Below are 16,076 nucleotides of genomic sequence, written 5' to 3'. Positions count from 1 at the left end.
GAAGGAAGGAAGGAAGGAAGGAAGGAAGGAAGGAAGGAAGGAAGGAAAGGAGGAAGAAAGGAAGGAAAGGAGGAAGAAAGGAAGGAAAGGAGGAAGGAAGGAAGGAAGGAAAGGAGGAAGGAAGGAAGGAAGGCCAGGCAAGTATTTTATATATTCTATCTTAATTAATCCTTGCATCAACCCTATGAGATGGCCCTATTATCTTAATTTTCAGGTGGGAAAAATGAGGAACAGAAAGTGTAAATAATTTTTTACTTAGCAACTGGAGCTAGCAATAGAACCATTGTACTTGGTTAAAAAAAATATGTAATGCCAACCTTGTTCATCACAGACACAGGCGAGTATGGTTTACTAAATATTTACTAAATGGGATATTAGAAGTTTGATAAACTTAACCCCTTATACTCTCCTCATTACTGTTTAAAGAGTATAAAGCCCTTGGTGACCTAAAAATTTATTGCATGTCAGAAAGAAAAACAGGACTGAGGAGAAATGGATCAAAAAACTGACTGATAAAGGTGACAGACAAATTGATTACACAAACTATCCACATTGCTGTAGTTTAACATTTATTTCTTCATTTGTGCAGAATGTCAGTCTCTAAAGAAATTGACACCAAAAGAAATAATTTTACACATACTCCCTTACAATTACAATATTATTTCACTTCATCTCATCAACGGTAAAGAAGTTAATTTACTTCAGCCAATAAAATTCTGAGCATGAAGAACTCTTTAATCATTAAGCCAGCATTATATTCTTTGAGATTCAAATAAAGCTGAATACATGAAAGCAAATACAGTAAATCCACACAAAAGACTTAAATATCCTATGAGTTATACATACTTATCAATGTTGAAGGAATGTTAGGAGTTGTCTTTTTTTTTAAGTATTTTTATTTATTTATTTTTGTGAGAGAGAGAGGACAAGTTGGGGGGTGGGGTAGAGAGAGAACCAGGTTTCCTGATGAGCAGAGAGCCCAATGTGGGACTTGACCTAGGACCTGGGATCATGACCTGAGATGAAGGCAGACACTTAACCGACTGAGCCACCCAGGCATTGTGTTTTTCTGTTCAGGCTGTATAATAAAGTACCCAGACTGAGGGGCTATAAACAACAGAGATTTATTCTTCCCATTTCTGGAGGCTGGAAGTCAAAGACCAGGGTGCCATCATGCCTGGGTTCTGGTGAGAGCCCTCTTGCAGATTGCAGACTGTCATATTATGTCCTCATAGGACAAGGGGCAAGAGAGTACCTTTTATGAGGTCACGAATTCCATTCATGGGGGCCCCAACCTCATGACCTAATCACCTCCCAAGGACCCACCTCCTACTACCATCTCATTGGAGGTTAGGATTTCAACATAGAAATTTTGCAGGGACACAAATATTTAGTCCATAATAGATGGATAGCAGAAAACTAACACCAAGAAGAACATAATGTGCCTTAACACATAGGATAGGATATGAATTCTTCTACCCAACTGCCTAGTTTCAAATCCCAGCTGTGCCACTCACTAGCCATCTTATCTTAATCACATTACTAAACTTCTTTGTTCCTTAGTGTCATCATCTATGAAATAACAATGACTCACATGTTGGTTTTAAAGGTTAAATGAGTTCACATGTGAAAAATTTCTGGCTTATAGTAGGTGGTGTATAAATATCAGCTATTTTATTAGTCAGGATCCAGTTGGGAGAAAAGAATACTGCTCTATGTATTTTAAACAGTGGGAATTTAATATAAGAACATGTTCACAATGATGCTTAAAGGGGTGGAGGAGCAAAAAGAATGGGAATTGTTAGAAGATCAAAAAAAGAGAGAGAGAGAGAATAAAAGACAGCCTGAAGAGGGGGTGGGAGGATGGGTTAGCCTGGTGATGGGTATTAAAGAGGGCACGTTCTGCATGCACTGGGTGTTATATGCAAACAATGAATCATGGAACACCAAATCAAAAACTAATGATGTAATGTATGGTGATTAACATAACATAATAATAAAAAAAAAAAAAAGACAGCCTGAAATCAGGAATTTGTTCAGGCCCATTAATTTGAGCTACTGACCTGTAAGGGTTTCTCCACTGCTGGGGCTGCTAGAATCTTGATCTGTCCCAGCCTTGAAATGCTTCTTCTCTCCCCTTTTCTTCTAAACTTCCAGCAGCACCTCCCACTGGCAGAACTTAACAAGAGCACAGTTGGCCAGAGAGTGGGGAAATGTAGCTTGCAGGCACCCAGCCCCAAAGCCTAGAAGATGATTTGGCTAAAGTCCAGCCTGAGCCCAATTGTATGAGGGCTGATAGTAGCTAACACTTACAAATGGGATATGGGTGCACTGGCTCCTTAAAATAAAACCCCTCTATTAGTGAGTGTCCTATGCTAAAGTGGCCTTGGAAGCTTTGGCCAAGGATTTACAGAGGGGAACATGTATTAAGTAAGGGCACCTGCTTGCGTCTATGAATTCCTCAGTCTTGAAGTTTCAAAATCTCTAAAAAAGGAGTGTGGGGGATGGGGAGCCCCACCAAATTTCAAGAAAACTTTAAATATGGAAATGCTTAACACTAAAATAAACATTTGCATATTAAAAATGGGTTGCTTGTAGAAAACCAGCCAAAACTTCCATTAAGTGTAGTCACTACTGGGTATTTACCCCAAAGATAAAGATGTAGTGAAAAGAAGGGGCACATGTACCCCAATTTTCATAGCAGCAATGTCCGCAATAGCCAAACTGTGGAAGGAGCCAAGCTGCCCTTCAACAGACGAATGGGTAAAGAAGGTATGGTACATATATACGATGGAATATTACTCAGCCATCAGAAAGGATGAATATCTACCATTTGCATTGACATGGATGGAACTGGAGGGGATTACGCTAAGTGAAATAAGTCAAGCAGAGAAAGACAATTATCATATGATTTCACTTATTTGTGGAACATAAGGAATAGCATGGAGGCCATTAGGAGAAGGAAGGGGAAAATAAAGAGGGGGGAGGGAATCGGAGGGAGAGATAAACCATGAGAGACTATGGACTCTGAGAAACAAACTGAGGGCTTTTGGGGGGGGATGGGTTAGCCTGGTGATGGGTATTAAGGAGGGCACGTATTGCATGGAGCATTGGGTGTTATATGCAAACAATGAATCATGGAACACTACATCAAAAACCAATGATGTACTGTATGGTGACCAATATAACATAATAAAAAAAATAATTAAAAAAGTAGTCTTTACAGATAATTAGCTGCTTTTAAGTTTTTTCCCCATCATTTCTGTTCGATTTTACCATTGATCTGTCACCAACCTCTTCATACCCAGAGAAGCTTAACATCAAACTCAACTTCACCATTAGTCTCATGACTTTGATAAGACCATTCAAGACTAGCGTTCTAAAGTTCTACAAGGAGGCATTCTTGAAGCAGTTCTGATAACTCTACCCTTTCCCTAAGAAAACTTCATTGCATAAGAAAATACAATATGTTTTACATGATAGTGACTATCACTGGCATGCCTCTGCAGCATTAGAACTTTCTACAAGCTTTTGTTGGTGATATTTTTCAGTCCCATATATTGTACTATGAATGTTGAAATGCATTTTACACATCATGCAGTCACTCTCCCTATGACATATAAGAACATTGAGGATTATTGAAATGCAATGACTTTTCCAAAATATCAGGGCTAGTTAAGGTTGGAACAGGAACCATACATAAGTTGTCCAGTGATGTAGTGTAGTAGTCTTTCTCTGCACCACACATATTTATAGTTGTGCTATTTAATACAGACTGATTTCTAAATTATCTATTATCTTATCTGGTCACCTATCGATCATCTATCTGTCTATTCATACATCAGGTTGATTCAGAAACGATGTAAGTTGGCTTACAAAAAATGGACACAATACAACAAAATTTTAAATATTTAATATCTGAAGTGAAAGGAACATAAATTTGGGAAACATTAAGCTGAAACCCTGAGTGAGGATAATGGACAAATGCCCACTGTGAGAATTTTCTCCTGGCTAAAGATGAGATGTTAATTAGCATCTGAGATTTCTACTCTGCAAACAAAGAAACAGGGATCCCATGATCCTATCAGTGTAGATCAGATAATTGGATCATTGGTTACAATGGATCACAGGCCACAAAATACAAATAAGCCAGTTGTTTAAGAAAGCAGTCAATACTTTCTGACAACATTGACAAACTGTTTTCTTGAAGAAAATGGCACCTCTCCAAAGAAATAAACTGCAAATAAAATCAGCTTGATGCCATTGCTCTTTTCCTACCATGTGTTCTGTCAGCACATAAAAAGAACAAAGTACAACCTTTTTTCATTACAGCTTTGCAAAAATCATAAATAAATCTCTTATAACATTATAACTTAAAACACAGATGTAATTAAACTCCCGGCTTAACTATAATTATACCAGGATATTTAAGGATAGTTTTATGTAAAGTCACAGTAGGTAGTAAAATTGCTGGTCCACAATATCATTTTCCTACTGATGCTTGAAAGCCTGTCACTTTAAGGTGAAAAGTCTGCGGTGTGTGGAATGTCCCTTAGGTGTAAAGGGCATCAAAAGTCCTCAAGATGAATGATTAAGTCTGTGGTCACAGAGAGCAGTCATTTAAAGATTCTACACTTTAGAAATAAGCTCAGTTTATTCATTTAACCTCTCTACCTGGTTTCTTTAAACATTCTTTGAATATAGTTTATTATACCTTTAAGAATGATTAAGAAATTTGTACAAAGGGAACTATAGCTCCAATTACATCCATACCCTTACTAGGTCAAGCTTACTCATGTTACGTGGGATAGAAAGAAGGTTGCCTAGTTTTTATTGTGAAAACATCCTGGTTGATGAAAGCAAAAAACCTTTATCTTTTATCTCTCAGAAGCTCACCATTATCGTTCCATCAAGAGATTGATCCAAATCAGCCATATTGTTATTTTTGTTCTGTATTATCTATGGCTTTCCAAAAGAACCAGATTCATGTTTGGGATTTTTTTTTTAATGTTGTTTATTTTGTCTCATATTTCATTTCAATATCCCCTTTGGTCAGGTAAGCAAATTTCCTGTCAAACATGTTCTTTCCAGAACTCATGGGACTACTCCATTCAAAGGACATGTTGGAATCATAAATCATACGCCAGAAAATCAAATTGCATTTTTATATCAACTTTGAGGAGAATTTTTCATTTTGCACAACAGATAAAGGTAAAAGATTTCCATGTGGCCTCAGTCATCAACTGTCTTCCCAAGACTTCAATTGCCTTAATATTTCTAGTTCATTCTCATAATAGAACTTATTTCTGCATAAATCAGTAGACATGGGAGTTTCGATGGGTCTGTTTGTTCTCAGAAGTTTCTTTGCTGAATATCAGATACTCAAAATGAGAAAATGGGTCATCTGTTAAACATGCTTTGCCATTTCTGCACCATTTCTCAGAAAATCATCAGTAAGCATAGTCTTCTCTTTCTTGAGAGACTGGAATCATCCTTCCTCCAACTATCAAATGAGCCCTTTGTTCCCTGTGGCATTTGGTACTACTGCTCAAGCTGTTCTGGAACCATCCTCCCTGAAAAAAGGTTTTACCTATTGCCTTACTTACAGTAATACAGAACTTACAGTAATTCCTTTAAGCATCATATTTTTCTTATTGACTTCTTTATAATGCTTTTGATACTGCTTTGCTTTTACAAAATGCCTTTTTGGGGTGTCTGGGTGGCTCAGTTGGTTAAGCGACTGCCTTCGGCTCAGGTCATGATCTCAGGGTCCTGGGATCGAGCCCCACATTGGGCTCCTTGCTCAGCGGGAAGCCTGCTTCTCCCTTTCCCACTCCCCCTGCTTGTGTTCCCTCTCTCACTGTCTCTCTGTCAAATAAATAAAAAAAATCTTTAAAAATAAATAAATAAATGAAATAAAAAATAAAAAATGTCTTTTTGATATCCTTCATGGATTATTTTTTTCTTTCTGTCTGTAGCAACTTGTCATCTTTACTCATGAGTTAGAAAGAAGGGAGGTGATACTTATACCTCTCACCTTGCGCTCAAATGGTCCAATCTGTTTTCAGAGCACCAGTAATTAGGAAATATTTTGGGTCCAAATGTCAAATAACACAGCATATATCTGTATGTTACTGAAATAGTTCTTGATGTTCCATACCAACAACTGGGACTCAGGTAAACTATAGTCCTCCTTGCCTACCCTGTGTACACACACACACACTCACACACATAACTTCTCATCTATTTGTAAAACCCGGAAAATAATTACAAGTTTATCTGGCAAACCATCTGTTTTTAACACTTATTTTACTGTGATTGCATAAGTCAGGAAGCATTTCCAGAAATCAAGCCATGAAGTTAACCTGGCATCCCAATCTCTTTTCCAGTGGATCTTTGCTAATTAGGAAAACTGTGAACAATGTCAACCTAGCTCCTTTCTGCAACTTTACTGTGGAATCCTTGCTTTTATAATAACATAATACAAGTCTACTAACTTGAAAGTATGGGCTTTATAGACACATACCCAAACTGTAAATTTAGTTGTTGTATCAGCAAGGGTCTTGGTAAGAAAAGAATCCATACTCAAACTGAGTAATTGAAAGAGAGTTCAATAAAAGGCTGATTTAAAAGGTGCTGAATCCAGAGGACAGGAGACCCATGGTCCAGATAGGCATCCCGGGGCATGCGTAGGGTGGGAAGTGGAACTAGAGGGAGCAAATGGAAAATAGTCAACAGATAGGAGACTGAACACGATAACCATGTGAGGCCACACAGTAGGCACAGCAAGAGACCTCTTTCGATCCAAAGCAGAAAATCTGAGCTCTAGAATGGCATTCCAGAAGTGGGATGAGACAAGTAGCCTCTTTAGGATTCAGCTTGCACAATCTATCATCATACCCTTACACCAATTTCTGAAATAATTTGTCTTGGTATCTCCTATATGGCCATATATAGTTTCATGAACAGTAAATTCTCAGTAAACTCCCGTAGAGTCATTAAATAACTCTCCTCTTTTGTCCCCAACCACTGCTGTTAGCTTTTTATCTTGGAAGAGTTTCCAGAAGCAATGTTTCAAAGTTCCAAGAACAGTCACCGTCTCCACATGCAATAATATGCCAGACTTGGACAAATAATGCAGGATACTGTATTTTAACAGTTGTGATCAAGGCAGAGTGATTGCTGCACTATCCAAAAGAAGTGAGGTCAGCAGCGAAGCACCTCTGCCAAACGAATTCATTTAGAAAAGCCTCATGGAATAGTTCGTAGTCTTACTGCGACGCTGCCTCACAGAGTTAAAATGACATGGGTGGAAATGTTCAGGAGAAATTCAGAAACTCCTCCTCTCCCCAATTTCACTGCAAAAAGAAAAGTAGCACCAGCCTGTTTCAGGGTGAAATGGATGCAAGAACATCTTTTTCTGCCCACAAAGATGAATTGCCTGTAATAACGGCCATTTGAAAATTGTGGCGTCAGATTTTAAGCATCAACGTGGTATTTTAAAAAGCACGTAAGTCCTGTTCTGATGGAAATGCGCGGGGTTCACTCTACTGCAGAATACATTGCATCCAAGAAAAGAAGTTTTTTTCCTCCTCTAAAATTTCAGTATCTTGGATGACCTATGGGGGGAAAATCTGTATTAGGTAGTACAATAAAGGCTACACATAAGTATGCAGCTGTGTTATGTTTTAGGCACAGAAGCAAACTCTTTATATTCTAATAGCTAATTAAGATAAAGATTTGCTTGGCATGCAATTTCGCTTCCTTAACATCTTTTATATTGAAGTCATTCTGACTTACAGAGCATCCCACATTTTAGTCACTGACCCATAAAATACAAATGAAAGCTGGTAAAAGGATAACAACATGCATTCTGAATAACTCGCTAGGAAATGCCTCAAACTTGAAAGACATTTTAATAATAATTCACCTGCCAATTCCATTAGTCTTAAAGACTAGAGAAGCACAAAGAGAAAATTTGAATTACGTAGCTCCACTTGCTATAAAGATATTTTGAGCTAAATTTAAACCTTTCGGATGTGGTATCTTGCTGTTTTTGCGCTAGCAAGATGCAAAATCCTAATAGTAAAACCCAATTCATGATAAACTATATTTCTGTACTTCACACTCCTAGTGAGTGTCATTTCTAGCTCAGCATTGTATTTTAAAGCTTTCTTCATTTAAAGAAACATATCAAAGAAAGGTGATTTAAATTGGTCTTATGATATAATTATGTCACCAGTTTTTAAAAATAAGGTGTTTTTCCTGTGCACCCACTTCAGCCTTTTTGCTGAATATCTCCTGATGCGTACATTTTTGTTCTACCTGCGCTATATACATAATGTTAACATGTTCTGTGAGTGAATCTATTTGTTTCTGACCACTTTTTCAAATCATCATTTGTTTGCTTTCTCGTTTTCATTGTTTTTTGCATGTATATTAGTCTCCCAGGACTGGCATAACAAAGTATCCCAAACTGGGCAGCTTAAACAATAGAAATTTTTTGTGTCACAATAAATTCTGGAGGCTGGCAGTCCTAGATCGAGGTGTCTGCAGAGTTGGTTCCTTCTGAAGGCTGTGAGGAAGAATCTGTTTCCTTCCTCTCTCTGGACTTTTGGTGTTCTGCTGCCAGGCCAGCATTCCTTGCCTTGTAGATCCTTCATCATGATCCTTGTCTTCACCCACATGTGGCACCCACCCTGTATGTCTGTGTCCAAACTTGTTTTTTAGAAGGACGTCCGTAGAGGTGACTCTCTAACTCCAGTATGACCTAATCTTAACTAATTACATCTGCAAAGACCCTATTTCCATAGAATGTCACATTCTTAGATTCTGGAGGTTAGTACTTCAATATGTGAAAGTGGAGGGGGCGGGGGCCGTCGGGCAGCGCACAATTCATCCTATGACAGCATGTTGGGTTGTTAATTTGTCTTTCTGTGTGTGTGTGCCTAAGTTCCCAGAGTTTCAATTACTTCCCTTTCAAGTTTACTAATGAACTTCTAGACTTCAATGTCTATTCTGCTTTTAAGCCCATTCAATTAGTTGTTTCTTGTTCTTTGTTTTGCATGTTCTTTGTTCTATATGTTCTTTGTGTTATCTTCCAGTTCTATTCTCATTATGTTTATTTCCCTTTAAATACTTGAATACATTGAGCATAATTATATAAGCTCTTTTAATGTCCTGTCTACTGATTCCATCAAGTTTGCTATCTATATCTTTTTCTATTGCCTAATTTTTTCTCCTTAGTGGGTTATATTTTTCTTTTCTTTTTTTTTTTTAAGATTTTATTTATTTATTTCACAGAGAGAGACACAGCGAGAGAGGGAATGCAAGCAGGGGGAGTGGGAGAGGGAGAAGCAGGCTTCCTGCGGAGCAGGGAACCTGATGTGGGGCTCCATCCCAGGACCCTGGGACCATGACCTGAGCCGAAGGCAGACGCTTAACGACTGAGCCACCCAGGCACCCCTGGGTTATATTTTTCTTCTTCCTTGCATATTTTTGCATGTCCAATAATTTAGAACATGGTGAGTTTATGTTAATGACGACTATATTTTGTAATCTTTCTTCCAAGAGTGTTAAAATTTGTTCTGTCAAGTATTTAAGTTAATTGCAAAGCAGCTTGATTAGTTCAGAGCTTGGCTTTCAACTTTGTTACAGTGGGTCTAGAGTAGCCATTATTCTAGGGCCTAGCCATACTACAAAGGCATGGCAGTTCTGTCAGTCTCATTGGGTGCCCCAGGTATTGAATGATGACACCCATTCTTTTCTAGTTGAACCACGGTGTCTTCCAGCCCTTGGTGAGGTCTGAGAACTGTACTGAGTACATCTTCCTGGTTGTTCTTTTCCCAGTCTCATGACATTTCACCCTACACATAGAAGGCTTGGTAATCATCAACCCAATCCAGGGCATCCTTATATAGATTTCTAGAGCTTTCTCCACACAGTTCTCTCCTCCCTGGTACTCTTCCTTGCAAATTGCAGCTACCTCATTCTTCCAACACTGGACTCCATCCCTTCAAATCCAGGGGACCACCATGCTCTCCTTATGATTCCACTCCTTGCATCATGATCCAGAAAGTGCTTCCACACAGATTGTGGGAACACAGAATGTTCCTCCACTCCCTTCCTCCCTTCCTCTGTTTCCCTTGTCTCATGGATCACAGTTCTGTGTTCTATTTTCTAATATCTAAAAACCACAACAAATGTCACTTTGTATTATAATTGTTTATGGCAGAATCCAGTTACTCTTCAATGACCATAGCAGAAGACTTAGTATGCATTTTGATAAATAATTTCTTTAATAGAATTTCTTCTTTAATCATTAGTGGGGGTTTTTGTCCTATTTAATCAAAATTGTGAAGATAATCACTTAAGTTTTCCTCTAATATCGTTATTGTTTTACTTTTAGCAATTCAGATCTGCAATTCATCTGAAAAAGGTTTTTTTTCTGTACGGTGAGTTAGGGTCAAAATTATTTTTTTCCACATTAAATATCCAAATAGCCTAGTCTATTTATTAAAAACATTCAACTTTTATTAATGAACTGTTATGTTTGCTTTTACAAATAATGTAACTATATATATGTTGGCTTATTTTGGTACTTGATTCTGTTCCACTGATCTGTTTGTCTATTTTTGCATCACCACCACATTCTTGACTACTATAGCTCTATAATAATCTAGATGGATCAGCTTTGTTTTTACAAGATTGCCTTGGCCATCCTTGGCCCTTTAAATTTCCTAAGGTATTTTATTTTTTAAAAAAGATTTTATCCATTTATTTGATAGAAAGAGAGAGAGAGCACAGGCAGTGGGGAGCGGCAGGCAGAGGGAGAAGGAGAAGCAGGCTCCCCGCTGAGCAGGGAGACAAACATGGGGCTCGATCCCAGGACCCTGAAATCACAGCCTGAGCTGAAGGCAGACGCTTAACCAATTAGAGCCACCCAGGCACCCCTCCTAATGCATTTTAAATTCACCTTGGTGAGGGGCGCTTGGGTGGCTCAGTTGGTTAAATGTGTCTGACTCTTGATTTTGGCTCAAGTCATGATCTCAGGGTCAAGATCGGGCTCCGTGCTGGGTATGAAGCCTGCTTGGGATTCTCTTTCCCTCTCTGTCTGCCCCTCCTCTCTGTCTCTCTCAAAATAAATAAATAAATAAAAATAAATTCAGCTTGATGATTTCTGAAGTAAATTAATACATACATAGATACACAAATCCTGATGTTATTTTATATTTGATCTTATAGAATCCAAGGTTAATATGAGAATAATTTAAAACTTTACCATAGTGAGTCTTCTGAAGCCTCATGAAATATTTTTCCATTTATATAAGCCTCATCTAATTTCTGTCAATTCATTCTTGGATTTTATTAAAGAGATTCTGCCTATCACTATCTAGATTTATTGCCATATATCTGACGGTTTTGATGTAAGTAATATCTTTCTTGCAACTGTTTTTATTAATTTGTTGCTGGTACATAAACATACAATCGTTTTTTCTTTTAATCATCAATATAGTGACATTGCTCAATTCACTATTAATTTAATAGTTTTTAAATTATTTTAGAACATCATTGTACATGATCATCTTATCTTACAAGTAATGACATCTTTATTTCCCTCTTAATTATCCTTACACTTTTCTTTTTTCCTTGTTTTATTTTATTGACTAGGGACCTAATTAAAATATTGACTAAAAAAAATAAAATAAAATATTGACTAAAAGAGGTGTCATCATCTTGTTCTTAATCTTGAGGGGATATTTTCACCTTAGTGTATGATTTTTCCTATAGGCTATTTACTGATATCTTTTGTCACATAAAGAAATTTCCTACTTCTAATTTGTAAAAAAATTTTGTTTAGGGGCGCCTGGGTGGTTCAGTCGTTAAGCGTCTGCCTTTGGCTCAGGTCATGATCCCAGGCTCCTGGGATCAAGCCCCGCATCAGGCTCCCTGCTTGGCGGGAAGACTGCTTCTCCTTCTCCCACTCCCCCGTTTGTGTTCTGTCTCTCTCGCTGTGTCTCTCTCTGTCAAATAAATAATAAAATCTTTAAAAAAAAATTTTTGTTTATTTGTTTGCTTTAATCATAAATGAGTATTGAATTTAACCAAATTTTTTTTCTGTATCTAGTAATATAATCATATGACTTTTACTTTTTATTCAATAATGTAGCAAATTATGTTGATTTTTTTAATCTGTATTTATCTACCTGGAATAAAGCCAACTCAATCTGGTAGCTAGAACTGTCTAATGTCTCTTAAAACATCTTCTTAGGCAAATTGATTATGAATACATTTTGAAATTTTTCCTGAAATTTGTCACAAAAGAAGGAGCTATGAACATGACAGTTGAGATAATTCCTGGAGGAGGGACATTTTATGGAGGAAAATGGTTGTTTAATAATAGTCCTAGATAGTGTAAAATAGTCTTAGATAGGGGTTAACAGTTTAACAGCGAGTTAAACATTGTAGACTCTATAAGACTGGTTTAATGACAGTAGGTCTTTCTAAGGTTGAACACAATTTTAGGAAGGGTTCTTAAGTTTATCAATGTCTATCACAGAATTGCTAGAGAATTTTATCAGAAGGATAAAATTACTTCCAGAAGGAACAGCTAATCACATTAGACAATAAAAGTCATCTAGGTTTTGGACAATTCTTTTTAATGTCAAACAAAGTATCTGTTCATTAACTAAGAGGGTTACGAAAAGCCATGACACCTGCTTAAGATTTCAACCAATTGTAGAACAAAAGAAACAGTTCATAATGGAAGTTTAAAAGATAGTGGTAAGAAGAATAAAGATGCTGTTTGCTGGTGTCCTGTTGAGTCCAGCTGATCTCTATACTATGACACATACCTCTGATTCATTATTTATATTTTTAGTTATTTGACATAAGGGATAATAATGTATAAATCACATCTATCACTGTTAAGATTTTCATCATAACATGGCTTACACAAAAAATAAGAAAACAAGGGAAGGAGTGTTAGGGGAAAAAAACAACAACAACAATGCTTATCACCAAAGAAATGATTATATAATTAGGATCCATCAGTAGAACTAAATAATCCTCAGAAACCATTCAAATGACTATTATAAAATGTTTTCATTAACATTGATATTAACCACACATTGTTAAATGAACAACAAAAGAAGCAGATTCCAATACAGTACATTCTCATCAAAAATAATGTAAAAAAATAATAATGTATGTACAAATAATATATACAGAAATCATATATGTAGTGATGGGGAAGAGCTATGTTAAATTATTTCTGGGATGATTATTTTTTTCTTTTTGATTTTTAATATCTTTCTTATGTAGATTTTTCTTTTAAAATAAAAACTAAATCTTGTGATTATGTATTTTGTTGAAGTTAGACACAGATACAACCTCCCCACATATGATCTTATAAGAGCCTCAAAAAAGTCTCTAAAACTCCTTTAAAAAGAACCTTTCCTTCCCTGTGAAGCAATTCTTTAACATGCTTTACCAGATGTATAATAAAAGGCCAAGAGAGGTACCCCATTTAACTTCTGTCTTATTTCCTACACTGCCTTCTTGAGAATATAGCATTTTTGTGTGTTTTTATTCTGAGTATGTCTGCCACAAGTAGAACACATTATTTCACCATAGCCTATGGCATCTTTTGTGCAGATCAGTTGTCAAGTAACCCACCAAATGCAATTTATCCACTTCTCCTTACAGTTACTGGGGATCTTGGAATTATAGTCACTGGCCATTTTCCCCACAATACTTTGTTACCCCATCAAGCATTAGAATTTGTCAGTACAAAGGGGACATGCATAAGATGCAGTGGACCTAAGTGTCATCTAATCAATGATGGCGACAGTCCTGAAAGCAGATTAATAATGAGTAGGCAAGTGTTTGAGTGAGTCAATCAGATTCCCATTATATGTTTGAAGAATGTAGTACCAAATCACAGTAGCCAGCTGCCCATCTGCAGGCCACAGAAGCCAGCAATGAGTACAGGGTCCTGGATATCACCAGCTTCTTTCATTTGGGCAGGATTCTGATTGGAAAAATTATTGCTGAAGTGTTTCAAGTCCAGTGTGTATCTTATGGGTTCTTATTATCACTGCATATAGTGTCTCAGAGATAATAGACAGACCAGAAAAAGAGTAGATATCGTTCCCATATGCAAGGTGGAGATCAGTTTCCAATTGCCAGCATATGTCTTTTGTTCATAAGTCACATATTAAATTTGGTGGTAATACATCTGATTTTTAGCCATTATTGTTTGCAATAAAATTAATTAACATAAAAATTTTCTTTCTAGATACTCCATAATACTTCAATACCATATAAAAATACTTGTCATTAAATGACAAAATATTTATTGATTGCATGATTAAATCACAAATACCCAGTTCTCTAGAAGAATGCATTATTCTAGACAAGTTAATTATCCAAATGATTGGAATATCACCCTTTTTGTACTGAATTTTTCTTGATACCTTTTAAAAGTGACACTCAAACTCAACACCCAAAAAATAAATAATCCAGTTAAGAAATGGGCAGAAGACATGAACAGACATTTTTCCAAAGAAGGCATACAGATAGATAACAGACACATGAAAGATGCTCAACATCACTCATTATCAGGGAAATATGAATCAAAACCACAATGAGATACCACCTCACACCTATAAGAATGGCTAAAATTAACAACACAGGAAACAGGAGGTGTTGGCGAAGATGTGGAGAAAGGGGAACCCTCTTACACTGTCAGTGGGAATGCAAACTGGTGCATCCATTCTGGAAAACAGTGTGGAGATTCCTCAAAACTTTAAAAATAGAACTATCCTACAACCCAGCAACTGTACTAGTAGGTATTTACCCAAAGGATACAAAAATACTGATTTGAAGGGGCACATGCACCCGATGTTAATAGCAGCACTATCAATAACAGCCAATATTATGAAAAGAGTCCAAACGTCCATTGACTGATGAATGGATAAAGAAGAGGTGGTATATATACATACAGAAAATAAATGAGCAAAAAATTTGAACAGTGTCTTTTCAAATGACCAATAGACATACAAAAAGTTTCTTGGCCTCACAAATAATGAGGAAATGAATATTAAGTACATGCTGTGCTCACCACACAATGGAATATTACATAGCCATCAAAAAGAATGAAATCTTGTCATTGGCAAAGATGTGGTTGGAGCTAGAGTGTATTTTGCCAAGTGAAATAAGTCAGTCAGGGAAAGACAAATACCATATGATTTTACTGATATGTGGAATATAAGAAACAAAGCAGATGGACATAGGGAAAGGGGGGAAGAGAGAGAGGGAAGCAAACCATAAGAGACTCTTAACCACAGAGAACAAACTGAGGGTTGATGGAGGGAGGTGGGAAGGGGATGGGCTAACTAGGTGAGAGGTGTAAAGGAGGGCACTTGTTGTGATGAGCACTGTGTGTTACTTGTAAGAGATGAACCACTAAATTCTACGCCTGAAACCAATTTTACTGTATATGTCAACTAACTAGAATTTAAATAAAGACTTGAAATCAAAATAAATAAATAAATAAACAAATAAAAATAGAAGTGATTATGTATTTCTCTAGATTTTTACGCCATTATATGAAATATAATATAAACTTTAATACTCGATAACCCCAACTTTTGTGATAACCTGTAGATGTAGAAATTTAGGCCACTGGACAGAATATATATTCTCCTAGACACCTGTTTTATTAGAAAAAAGTTATGATTTCATTATCCCTATTTATTATTTGTACCTTTCTTTTTAAATATACAAAACTAGATCTAAATAATTTCCATAGCACAGATAATTATCTGCATATACACAAAAAAAGATTAGAAAATTGTCTTCTTGGCTATTGCCAATAATAATCTTTGTAGTATTACAATCTTTGTAATGTGATTTACAAAATATTTATCATTGAAACAATGTACTGTAGCCTCTTCCTTATTAGTTTGATCTCATCTGCTTTCTCATTGTACTGCATTTTTGGATAGGGTATATGAAGGGAAATCAATTTTTTTATTATTATGTTATGTTAATCACTATACATTAGATGATTA

The sequence above is a fragment of the Mirounga leonina genome, unplaced genomic scaffold (genome assembly GCF_011800145.1).
Source record: "Mirounga leonina isolate KUSES-001 unplaced genomic scaffold, KU_Mleo_1.0 Mir_172, whole genome shotgun sequence".
Lineage (NCBI taxonomy): Eukaryota > Metazoa > Chordata > Mammalia > Carnivora > Phocidae > Mirounga > Mirounga leonina.
This window is presented reverse-complemented; position numbering follows the sequence as displayed.